Source organism: Convolutriloba macropyga, chromosome 10 (assembly GCF_964194025.1).
Source record: "Convolutriloba macropyga chromosome 10, txConMacr16.3, whole genome shotgun sequence".
Lineage (NCBI taxonomy): Eukaryota > Metazoa > Xenacoelomorpha > Acoela > Convolutidae > Convolutriloba > Convolutriloba macropyga.
In genome coordinates, this window is record NC_134477.1 from 54,959,395 (window position 1) to 54,972,905 (window position 13,511).

At 39.2% G+C, this 13,511-nt stretch overlaps 2 protein-coding genes across 2 annotated transcripts in view; both read left to right on the forward strand.

The window, feature by feature from the left end:
* LOC142348211 (isochorismatase domain-containing protein 2-like) overlaps nucleotides 1-13,511 on the forward strand; it is a 346,917-nt gene that overhangs the window by 52,216 nt on the left and 281,190 nt on the right. The window lies entirely within an intron of this gene.
* LOC142348210 (stromal cell-derived factor 2-like) overlaps nucleotides 1-13,511 on the forward strand; it is a 213,076-nt gene that overhangs the window by 15,467 nt on the left and 184,098 nt on the right. The gene's annotated exons all lie outside the window — the stretch shown is intronic.

Consider the following 13,511-nt stretch of genomic DNA (forward strand, 5'->3'; position numbering starts at 1 on the left):
TTCGAAAACCGTTAATTTAATAAAACTTGCTTTTTAGGTTGGTAGCGCAATTTTAATGTTTGTCTGAGCTCTTTTTTTATATTATATTATTTTTTTCGGAGTTGCTTGTAGGTTTCTGGTTTTAAAGCTTCATTAACTTGTTTTTGTCACTGGAATTGCGCAGTGGGCAGAGCATTTGTTTACGGATCGGGAGGGCAATGGTTCGAATCTCGGCATGGTCAAAAAATTTTCTACCCGCCCGTCGTTCGTCGGTTTTTGTTTTGAAAATGTGTTCTCAGAAATACGACTATTTACCCTTTAGTTGTTGTTGATTACCCTTAGAGGTTGTTCTGCATTTCGCACGTGGCGCGTTTTGTTTTAAAGCAAATTGAAATATGCTTAACTTTTGAGGAGATAAAGAATTCAAAATTGTAAAAGGTTTGAAAACTAGGGGCAGAACTCACACTTTTTCTAGCATAGTTTTGCAATTAACTGTTATTACGAAACGCTTAGTAAATCATGAACACAATGTTGATTTATCATAATTAGTTATAGGTGGAATATGTTTACCCAATTAATGATGAAGAATGACTGATAGGCGATCGTAATATTCTTTATGAACAATGTAAGTTGTTATAACAATTAATTGCATATAACTAAATAAAATTGTGTGAAAGGGATAAAAGTTAATTTATTTTCGTTATAGAACAAAAGATTAACAAATATTAAAAGAAAACAAAAATTACCTTCAAAGTAAATTCGAACCCTTCGTGGCACTTAGAAAAACATTAGTATATCGTCAAACTTTTTTCTTAGTTGTATGCTCCACTGGTTTCCAGTCATTTTTAACCAATCGATATATTAATCGCAGAGAGTTATGAGATTAGAAAATCCGCCCAGATTAGAATATATAATTAAAAGAAGAGCTTTAAATTATTGTGAACATTTTTTAGAGTGATTATTGTGAACATTTTAGAGTGATTTCCGTTGTTTTCGATCACAAATTCCATATTTTTGCTCAGATTTTTGTAAATTTTGCTAAAACTATATTAACTAAGTGTTATTGGTTTTACCGTTAAAAACAGTCGTTTTGCTGAATTATTTGGTCTTACTTTTCTGCTAACAGTCGGCTGAATTTTTTAAAATTCAGGCTTAGCAAAATTGGCCCCAGGCTTTAATTGCTCTCGAACGAAGTTGAAAGCGTGATAGCCGAGAGGTAAGGTGTGTGGTTCACACGCCAATGATTGAGAGTTCAATCCCCTGCCTCCGTGAAGCTGTCTGTGTAAGGATGAGCTCTTACTTAACCATAGCTTCAGGTTGACCATAGCCTGACCAATGTTGGCTGCAATGATGGTACCACGCGAAAGTTGCAGACGCAAAAAAAAGGTGGCTATAGTCACCAAAAAAAGAGCAATGCTGCTCATGAAAAGATCAGTCTGAAATGTGGGGAATAATAAGAAAAAGGGCAGCTGAAAACAGGCTACTCTAGGCCTAATGCTGTTCCACTGCGATTACGCAGAAAGGACAATTATTATTATTATTAAACACCTATTGTAAAATTTTTGCTTTCCCGTTTTCCCTTTTGCTCTGGAACAATCTTTGAGATCCTAGTGACTTTTCACCCTGCAGTTCTTCATTTTTGATGGATCTAAGTTCGTCTCGTTCTGAAGTAATGTTCGTTGATACAATCAGAGCTCTATTTTTAACAGATCCTTTTTTTGCAAATAAGACCGAATGAAATTATACAATAATTTCAGTGAAGAGCTCATGGTTTTTATGGCTTCAAGACTGTTGGCGTAAAAAATTTGTGCTGCCCGTTTTTGCTGCTATTTTGTAGTGTCATGACTCTTTTTGTCTCATAAGGGTCCAATTGGATTCTTTAAAAGTGATAAATAATCTACATAATTGAAATTATTTATTTTCAATTGGGAAGTTTATCGTTGTTATATTTTGAGAAAGTAATTTTCAATTAAAAAATTTTGAGCTGTGGATTAAAGGAATTTTGAGCTGTGAAGTTTTTTTTCTGTCAAAGTGTAGGTTAGTTAAAAGAGGTCGCGTATTCGTTCAATAGGCTGTGTTCTTTTTTATGTTTGAAATAATGTTCAGATTACATTATGATTTAAAAGGCTTTGACATCGTTTTCTTTCAAAACAATTTTTGAACTTGATTTTTGCTAATTTTTTTGTAGTCGTACGACATTGTCTAGATAATGACAGGTCTCAGTGGCTTCCTATGCAGGTGTAATTGAACCTATTTAATGATTTCATTTGATTGCTCATTTTTGTCAGAACTTTGAATATGAATGTTTTCAAATCATATTTTTTTATCTTAGTTCTTGTTTTTTCTACTTTGGTAGAGTTTTGGTTGTAATTAAAGTTTCTTGGTATTTGAATTTGTTGTTTGTTTTTTGCCGTAGTCTCGATAACGGCATGTGTAGTCTTTCTAAGGCTATACATGTCTCGGTAACGGCATGTATAGGCTTTCGAAGGTCTAGCCTTCGAAGGCTAATAAATTCTTCGACGTCGTTTTTACGAGGGAACAAAAATCAAAATTCAGTAGGCAATCAAAGCATACCCATCCTCACTCATTCCGAACATAAACCGACTAACGTCGAGCGAATTGCTCTGAAGTGACCTGCTCGGCGCAGGCAATCGTTATAGCTGGCCTAAGTTTGCAAGGCTAGCTTCACTACTTTAGAGCGCGGGAGAGACAGAATTTGAGGCTCTTTAGAGCTTAGGGTGAACCGTACACTTAAAAACCCTTATAATGGGAAGTCAAATCGGTTAGACGATCAAGCGATCATTTTATTTGAGAAAGATCAACAGGACAAAAAAAACTGCTAGTGCTTGAGAGAAATGAATAATCATCTGCTATTGTCTACTGCATCTCATCCTTGTCTACTTTATCTAGCGATCTATGATTCAGGTCGAAATACTGAAATACTGTAAGTGTTTTTTTTACTCATGAAACAAAATTTTGTGTTCATCAGGATATGTGAACAAACTGATTCACGTTTTTCTCGGATTATGATTTGTATAGTTTGATAAAATGTTGGACTAGCCATCTTCTTCAAACGGGGGGAATATCTCTTTCTCCGAACCGTTCAGAACTCCATCTGAGGGTTTATTGTCAAGAGGGTCTACTTAGTAGCGCCTAAGTAGGCCTACGGACCATTATGTACCGTGAGATTTTGTTTGCGCTTAGCTCACACATGAACCCAAATAGATGAGTAGAGCATTTGTAAACGAGAATAAACAGCCTAAATAAGGATGCAACTTTTATTCTGAACAGACATCACAACATTCTCTGAGCAACTTCGAAATCTATGTCTCCAAGATCAACACCCTCTGCAAAGTTTTATTCGAAATTGACACTAAAAATGTTCATGAAAAATTGCGATAGTTCAATTGCTAATGGAAAAGAGAATAATAATTGTAGAATATCCAAAAATAAAAGTTGGGTCTTGAAAAACTTTTTGCGAGTAAGCGCGAAGTAGAGTTGAACAAAATAATGAACTAAAACCCTAAAATGAATTCTCGAATCGTGCTTAAATCAGCTCATAAAACTTTTTATTGCTGGTCGTTGCTTGCGGCTGTGAAAATAATTCTGGGCGTACATCTTTTTAGTAATGGTTACGCAAGAATTTCATCTAAACACAATTTCATCAATGATAGAATTATTGTTTCATGCCTTGAGACAATTGAGATCTTGATTGATAGCTAAATGAACTAAGATACATAGCATAGAATTGCTCAATTGTTGGTGTTGATGAAAGTTGAGAACATTGTCTTTGTGAATCGGTTAAAGGAAAGAAACAATATTGTTGTAAACCTTGGTCAGTTTTTCTCACATCAATTAACCTTTTTTAATAAAAACTCCGTTTCACAACTTTTGATTTCACATTTTGATACTTTCAGACAAATTTTTACCTATTTCAAATTTTATTGATATCACCTTGAATTTCAAAGCGGATCAATGTATAATAAAATGCTTGTTCATTTTTTGCTCCATTTTGACCCATCTCAAAAAAATACATTGAACTTATTTACTTGAGAATTTTATTTGCGAGTGTACTATTGATCAGTATTTGGGTATGAACTGTTTTGTGGCCCAACAGTTCCGTCAGTTGAAACTACCAGCAAATATCAGAATTAGTGAATTTTTTTAGAACAAATTTGGACGCGACGTTTCCTTTTCTCCATAATTTATAGAGCTTAGCTTTTTACCCCATTAGTTTTGTCTATATGGCAAAGTTGTTCTGGGCGATCCAATATCCACTGCAAAATTTCCACCAAATTTATCGGGAGGTTATGAACTTTACTTCAGCCCGATTTTTTGAGAAGTCAATTTTTATCGATTGATATTTTCCTGTAAATGCGAAACTGGTATCATTGAAAGCTCTGAAAAGCTTGATCAATCATTTAAGGGACTTCTTCAATTTTTCGTTTTTCAATAAAAAAATTTCACCTTTTTTGTACTTCATATTCGTTTAGACACTATGTACGCCTCATATAAAATTTGCAATGAAGTTAGTATGCCTACATGGCTGATAATTATTAATTGACCTCGAACGAAGTTTGAAGCAATTATTGCAAACTTATGTCTTTTTAATGCAAAATTTTTGCGTGACCGCTTTTGCTCTTTCGTTCTAGAATATTTCACGCTTGAGTTTTTCGTTTTTGAGTGATTGTCGCTGACGCAATTGCGTGTAAGCGTAAATGAAAGGAGCATATTCCTTGTGCGTTCGCACAGATTGTTACAACTGGGATATAGCCTAATGGTTAGAACCTAGATCCCTTAACCTAGACGTCGCGGTTCGAACCCCGTTGGGAGAAAATGTTTTTTTAATATATATTTAGAATTTGTTCCGACACATTGTTGATGTCCAAAAAAAATTGAGCCTTGATTTCTTATGAGTTTTTTTGAGATAATTAGTTTATTATTTCTTCTGATTATCATCGCAACGAGAGCGGACATTTTGTTCCACCGAGAGAAAAAATCAAGGAGCACAACAACAACTGGACTTGTGAACACTAGTGAAGAGTCGGCTTCCCAGCCCAAAAAAGTGTGGTTTCAGTCATCATTTTTACATGCAAATTGGGTGACTGGAACATCCTGACGTGGTCTTCAGGGCTGCACAACCGAGCATCACAAAAAACTGTTAGACCGAGACAATTTGGGTTTCACCAGAAAAAGACGGATTTCACCAGAAAAGTCGAACGTGACCGCAATTGACGAAAAACACGTTAAAACTTAGAAAAAAACTTGTTATATTCGAATAATATTCAACTCACTCGTAACTAGTAAATTGATATTGGTCGAACGTAATGAAGGAGTAGGAACTTGAAAAACCCGCTTTCAGAAAAATTCGATAAATTTATCGAATTTCTTTGGGATTTTTAGGTCGAAAATTTGAAAAATCAAAAATTTGGTCAAATTTTTGATAAACTGGCAAATTATTGTTCAGTATAGTTGGGGGAACATTATAATACAGGTATTCAACACAAAATTTGAATTTTGACCAAATTTTTGAAAATTGTCCATCTTGAGAAAAAAATCTCAAAAAACAAGAAAGGTTCGTAGTCTTTTGTCCCGATACGGTAAATACACGATGATGTGAGCCTATGGTATTCATTTTGGGTCATAGTTCGTTGTTCCACACCATCAATAGTCTACCAAAGAGCACCCAAAATCGGTATACAAGAAATGTATTTTCACTTCCAGGATTAAGCTTGAATCCTTTTGCTGTTAACGAAAGAAAAACGGTACAATATCAGTTGGATAACGTCTTCCGGCACAAAACTGATGTCATATTCTGGCACGACGTTGACTTCTCACCGAACGAATAATTTTCGAGCACTAGCGTTTTCCGAACTTTCTAATGTGCTAGAACGTTTACCAAACTCGTTTGAAAGCTATAGTTTATTGCCCGCGAAACGGAGCAACAAATATCTTTGGTTTTCTTAAGCAAACAGACGCTCTGACTATCCATGTAGTGATTGACATAGTGTCAAAGCGAAAACAGAAAGATCCAAAATTAGTAAAAGAGTACTATCAATTGCACCAGAAAGTTCATTTGGAACTTCAGTCGTTAACTTTAATTTTAACTTATCAGAAATCACTTCGCCGTTTGCTTAAGAAAACTCGTCATAGCAAACTCAAAAACGACGCCGTAGAGCCAAAAGGAATAATAAATTCGCCGCTGAAGCCGCGTTAGTTACCACTGAGTCCTACTTCTTTCCGGATCGGTGACCTCAGTTTAACTACTAGGGGTTATAGAGCTTGTTTGTTGTAGGACTCAGGCGCTCCGTGGAGTCCTGCTTTCGTTGCGTGGTTATTGTAGTGTCGTTTGATTGGCACCACTCACTGTCTCAAGGTTTCCAATTATCGCATCCGCCGCTCCACCGTTTTCCCGATTCAGCATCGGTCCTCTTGTTGCGCGCAAATTTTATAGTCCTATTACGCTTCGGGGTTTGGCTCTCGGAGGGGTTTTGTGTCTCCTAAATGGTTTTGTCTCCCAATTTTTGCAGTGCACTAAGTTCAATATTGTTTCACCTTCCCTTTCTGTTTGTACACCAAATCTGTAAGTTAATCTATTGTTGTATTCTTTCTCTCATTATGTGAAATTCCTTAACAAGCAAAGTTTTAAGGTGTATGATGCAAGGGCCAAGATTGAGAAATAGTTGTGCAAACTTTACGAAAGCATTGATAACGCTATCCACAAAAAAGCGAGGCGAGTGAGAGTAGAGAGTTTGTTTACCAAATGCAAAGATCTACTCAAAAATTGTATAGCAAAAAATGATAGCCTGATAGGCCTTGCAGCTAATACTGAACAAGCATGGAAACTTTAGTCCGAATTAGAAGAATGGCTGGCAGTTGTGAATAAAAGACACGATGAGTATATTGAAAATACCCGAGACTATATAGACTCCATTCAGGGCAACGAAAATTCAAAGGGCTCTCAAATTCGCACAAATCCTTGTCTGCTAGTACCTCTTCGAAGGCTTCAACCACTCGTAGGAAAGACTTTATATTTCAAAAATTAGACGAGAGGAAGTGGAGGAAGAAAACAAAGCTGATGCTCGAATAGCTGAAAGAGAGTATGAAATTGAGAAGGCAGAGAGAGAGAGAGAGAGGGAGAGAGAGAGAGAGAGAAGAGGTGAAATGGCTGAGAGAAGGCGTGAGATAGAATTGTTTTCTAAGAAATGTCCAATAGACCTGGAAAAAATGATGAGACAGTTGGTCGCCAAAAAAGAGCAAACTGAACGTGCAAACTGAAAACATCCAGCGCTTGTTTTGATCAAGCTATTTCTTCCGCGGTAGCAGATGCTTAAAATAATAACTCCATTTTCCAAGAACAGGGTAATACTGTCGAGATTCATATTTTTGAGAACCATCAATCAGAAATGAACAATCAAAACCAACAGCATGCACCAGAATTGATTCCTCAACCGTCAGATTTGGCTGGAAATGATGATTTTTTTCAGCAAATCAATCAAGGCAGCGAAGAGCTTGAACTCAATAACCCGATCTCCGAAGTAAACAATCAAAAGAAAGTTTGACTGTTTACACTGCCGAAGAATACACTGCAGTTCTGGCGAAGAATACACTGCAGTTCTGGCAGTCTCTTGCTGACCAAGAATCTGTTTACTACCGTGGTTTGTTTTTTCAAAGAAATCAACCTAGCTCGTCTCTGAATGGCAATGCATACGTGAACCAGCCACAAAACACCGGAAATTTACAAACTTCATTTCCAGCTCATGATTTTTCGACAGCAGCATAGACCCCTCAACATAATCGTGATAATGCTTTCCCGGCCGACGCTCAACTCAACCACTTGGCAGCGCAATTAGAAGCAAATTTGCCTGCAGCTGCGGCAAGCCCACACCACCCAGGCTTTATCAATACCACTCAGTCACTACAGGCATAACTTGAATACATGGACCCTCGCTAATGTTCCATTAAACACCAAATCAAATGCTTTCCCGATCGCTCCGCAGAGGTCCTTCAATGGCATGAATGGTACGGGCAATTTAGTATTGCGATTGATTCGAATACATTGAGTGATGACGTTAAGCTAACGTACCTAAAAACATTGGTAACAGGGAAAGCAAAGGCTGCAATTGCGGAATTGGCCTTTTTTGGGTCAATGTATAGAGATGCATTGAATACGCTTGAGCAAGTTGGACAGCCACAGGCAGTGGTAACTACGCATCTTGATAAATTGTCAAGCTTTCCACCGGTAAAAATGCATAACTCAGACAGTATAATCAGCTTTGCTACTGTAGTCTCAAGTCTCGTTGGCCATTCAGGTCATTTTCATATGACAAAGATCTTCGTAGCTCGTCCCTCCTAAACCAGGCAGTTTAAAAGCTTCCACCTAATTCAAAAGAATCCTGGTCAATGCACACCGCGAAGAAAGTGGTTGATGCCAACCATGTTAGATTTTAACGATTGGTTGAAAGAGAAAGCAGAAGCTCATGAGCGCATGAAAGCAATCTCTTTCAAGGGAAAAAATAATGACAATGGTAACATAAGTGTAACAAAAACTAAAGTTTCCTCAAAAGTCTTTGCTGCTAATGCAAATGCAAAACAACACATCTCTAATAAAGCTTCCCAAAGTGCAAAAAATGATCAACTGGCCTGCGCCCTTTGCAAATGTCAACATCCCATTTGGCGATGTCAATCTTTCAAGGAAAAGACCCTTACGCAGCGTGCTAAGATTGCTGCAGAAAACCAACTTTATTTCTCGTGCTTGAACGGCAAGCATTCATTCGGAACATGTCCACGTCAACGAAAATGCACGATTGAGGACTGTCAAAGCACTCATAGCACATTACTTCACGCGGCAGAACGCGTTTTTCCCGTAAGCACTGAGAAGAAAAGTAACGTTGCCACGCTGACTAAAGTAAACTCCACAAAAACGTCATCAAATACAGTTGAAAGTGCTATTGGAACGAGCATCAAGTCTATGGGAACGACTAGTTCCTCGGGACTCACTTCAATAACTGATGTAAAAGGGCTTCTTCAGGTTCTTGAATTTGATCTTCGAAGTCCGTCAGATGTACGCACTAGAGCGCTTATTCTCCGTGACACAGCTTGTAGTCATTCTTGGATATCCAGTGAACTCGCTAGTTGTCTTCAATTGAAGTGTTCCCCATTAAAGCTGACCGTGAATGGCATAAATACTGAAGAAACTATAACAACGGAATCTGTAAAGGTTACTATCCAAGCAATAGGCGAAGACACTTGCTCTCCTGCCTCATGTAAAAACAAATTTACGAGTAGGTTCCGACATTATTGATAATACTGCCATTCAAGAAAAATATCCTCACTTAAGCGTATTACCGAACAAGACGTATGACTTCGCAAACGTCGAGATAATACTGGGCCAAGACGCTTACCGCGCCATCCGCCCGATTGAGTATTTTGAATCCGAATCAAAATTCTCACCCGTTGCCGTTCGTTTACCGTTGGGATTTGTATTAAGCGGTGCGTTGCCATCTTCAGCTGGTCTGATTTCTACTTGCATCAATGCAGTAGCTAAACAAGATTCCGAGTTAGCATCCGAATAAAATCCTGGTATGACATGGAGTCATATGGGGCTGTTAAGCAGGTCGATCCCCGTTCAGCCTCTGACCATCGAGCAACTGAGATCCTCGAACAATCCACCGTACACAATGAGGACCGATATCATGTAGGCATGCTTTGGTCTTCAGACTAAGTAAAACTCCCCAACAATTTTTTTTCGGTAATGGTGCAGTTCAAATCATTAGAAAAGAGATTAAGTAAAGATCCTTTTTGTACAAACGTTATGCACAGACAATTCAAGACGATCTCGATAAAGGCTATGTTATTAAAGTGGAAAGTCGGACGACAAGCATTGCGCCGGAAGAGAATGGTATCTACCTCATCACCCGGTTGTAAACCCCAACAAAAAGTTCGTAGGGTGTTGAATGGTGCTTCAAAGTTTCAGGGTATATCTGAACAGTGTATTACTCACCGGTCCAGGCCTGTTGCAGAGAGTAATCCACACTCTGATGCGCTTTCGTCAGGGTCAATTCGCTGTTTCCGCTGATATTGGGGTTATGTTCCTACAAGTAGGTGTTTTGGCAGCGGAACAGTCAGTTCAACAGGTTCAAAAGAAATAGGCGCCTCAATGGAGGAGTCATCATCTCACGTTCTATGTTTGAAGTGGGATCATGTAAATAACACACTAGTTGTTAGCCGCGGAACAATGTGATGCCTCGAAAGCTGTTACACAAAGGCTGGTTTTGAGTCTTGTATCAAAAATATTTGACCCAATTTGGCTTGTTTTCCCATTTACTGTGAAAGCACGGCTCCTCAAAGATGTTTGGCGAATTCACGGTCAGAGCTGGGATGATGTACTCCCAAAGGAAATGATTGAGCGTTTCAAGTCCTGGAGCTCAGAATTACAAAAACTTTGGATAATGAAAATACCTATGAGCTACTTCTCCGGTTCGTTCGAGCACTTGGAATTACATGTCTTTGGTGACAGCTCACAGTTGTTCAGCGCAGTTGCGTTTTTGCGTGCTCTCGTGAATTCCTGAGACAACGAAAAAGAACAGAACTAGCATTCGTCATTGGAAAGGCACGAGTAGCTCCGATGAAAGTGCTCACCGTTCCTAAACTCGAACTCCAAGCGGCTTTAATGGAATCTCGCCTCAGAGAAATGTGCGAGGTGCTCACCATTCAGATTCAACGCACGTTTATGTGGACAGATAGTACCACAGTCCTTCAGTGGTTGAACTCCCTAGAGAAACAGCCTATTTTTGTCGCGAACCGTGTCTCCCGAGATTCTAGAGTGAACAACAGTCGATCAATGGCGTCACGTAGCAACGCAGAACAACCCGGCCGACGCCGGCACGAGGGGATTGTCCTCGGAGGCGTTGCAGAAGAACACTTGTTTAAGTGGTCCTGATTTTCTTCATACATCTGACTTTCCGTTTCGCCCGGACACCGAAGTGGCGTCGAACTTCAAGTTGAAGCGTCATGCAGCTGATCCCAGCCCTCTAGACAACTGTTCAGCCCTACAGTCCAACTGTTTAAATTCTGATTTCAGCATTCATCTGGGCAAATACAGTTTGTATCCAAAGCTTCTTCGAATCGTTGCGTATGTCCTACGTATTCTTCCACGGCACGCCACCTACCGATCTGTAGATGGAAACATAGTAGAATCTGAGGAAATTACCGCATCAGAGAAGAAACTGCAGCTTCTTACACAAGCAGAGTCTTTCCCAGTTGAGCTTATGCAACACCGCAGTTCGAAGAAAATCAGTAAAAGAAGCCCTATAACTGCTTATTCGCCGGTTGTCGGGCCCGGTGGCCTGCTCCGTTCCAGTGGCCGGCTTCATCGACCTCAAGTTCAATTTGAAGCACCCCATAATCCTCGACGTTTGACACTCACTGGTGTACGTTTTCATACATCACATGCACCTCAAAAATCATGAAGGTAACTATTATCTTCGCGCACTTGTCCAACAGCAGTATGCTGTTCTCATGCTTCGTTCTATCCTCCGTTCGATTCGTCTTAATTGTGTCCTTTGCAGAAAACGAAGCACTAAGCCTGTGCAACCTATGATAGCTGATCTTCCGTCCGAACGTCTTGCCTTCCAGTGTCCACCCTTTACGAATGTCGGTCTTGACTACTTTGGCCCTTTTCACGTCACGATCCGTGGCTCCTCTGAGAAAAGCTGGGGTTTCCTGCTCAGCTGTCTCACGACCAAAGCAGTTCATGTTGAGATTGCATATTCCATGGATACAAATTCGTGGTGTTATGGGTATTGAACGCTTCTTTGCTCCTCGTGGAATGCCGTTGGTCATTTGTTCCGACAACGGCACTAACTCTAACTTTGTTAGTACAGAGAAAAAACTGTTGATATGATTCCTAAACTTGGACAAACAGAAAATTGCTTTCTGGTACAAAAGGGAGTCAAGTGGAAGTTTAATCCACCTGCTGCACCGCACCACAGAGGTGTTTGCGAAAGGCTAGTGCGGAGTTTCAAGCGAACACTTTACGCAATCGTCGGCTTACAGACGAAATACTCCTCACTACTTTCTGTCTAGTGGAACAGTCACTAAACAACCGCCTATTGACTTCCTTAAGTTCCGATGCCAACGATTTAGACGCATTAAGCCTGAACCATTTTCTTTTGGGGAATTGCAGTACCTGCCTTCCTTCACTCACCCCTGTCGATAATTTCAGTCACCGAAAGTGATACGCCAGAGCGCAAGCGTACGCTATGCTATTTGGAAACGATGGTTAAAAGAATATCTTCCCCATTGAATCGTCCTTGCAAATGGACGACTCCGTCCGATGAAATCGTGAAAACTGGTGACCTAGTTTGGATAATCGATAGCGACAGCCCAAGAGGCTATTATCCACTGGCCCGCATTTATCCACTGGCCCGATGTTGCTGACGCAATTGCGTGTAAGCGCAAATAAAAGGAGCATATTACTTGTGCGTTCGCACAGATTGTTGCAACTGGGATATAGCCTAATGGTTAGAAACTATGTCCCCTAACCTAGACGTCGCGGATCAAACCCCGTTGGGACCAAATGTTCTTTTAATTTATATTTAGAATCTTGAGTTCAAACTGATTAAATTTCTGGCTGATTCCGACCTTGAAAAGAGCATCAAATACGTTTGGCCGGCAACCTCGCTAGTTGTCTGATGCAGTAAATCTTACGTACGTTTTTTTCTTATAAGTCTTATCAGCCTTATAAGAGTTTGTGTCTTATACGTTGTGAGATACGAAAACTATTTAGATTTCCTGTCCCGAAACAGGACCTTTGCATGTTGAATTAACTTTGTTCCGACACATTGTTGATGTCCAAAAAAAAAATTGAGTCTTGAATTCTTATGAGTTTTTTTTGAGATATTTAGTTTATCTTTTCTTTTGATTATCAACGCAACGAGAGCGGACAGTGATCTAATTTGCTCTCATTCTGAAATTAAGTTTGTTGCTGATATAAAACCGATTGTGTACGAAAGAGTGCCGAAGGCATTGTTGCTTAGTGGATTAGATGCGGACTGACAAGGGTTCGGGGGTTCGGACTGACAAGGGTTCGGGGGTTCGTACCCTTGTGAGCGTTGTTTTTTCCACCCATCAAACACTTCCGTTAAGCGTGACTTGAATTGCTCCGCCTGTTTCTCGAGAGCAAATCATCCGGTGTTTATCGATTTATCTTTTCTTTTGTTAAAGTGGACTAACTATCAAAGCTCATCGATCGCGGTATGAAACAGAATAGATTTTGAGCAAAAATTATAATTTTGTCAGCTGAAAAATTTATTTAACTATTTATTTAACTAACTCTCATATCGTTGCATATATAATACACCTGAGTTCAGTCTTGGGTACTATATCGAACAATTAATTAAGGCTGAACAAGCTTTTGTGTTTTTAATCAAAAGTTTTTCGAACCAGTACCTTACGAAAATGTAAAGTTCCTCAAAACTTACTACTGTTCTTTATTTTTTGGGGGTCTGTAGCTTTAAAAAATCTTTTAT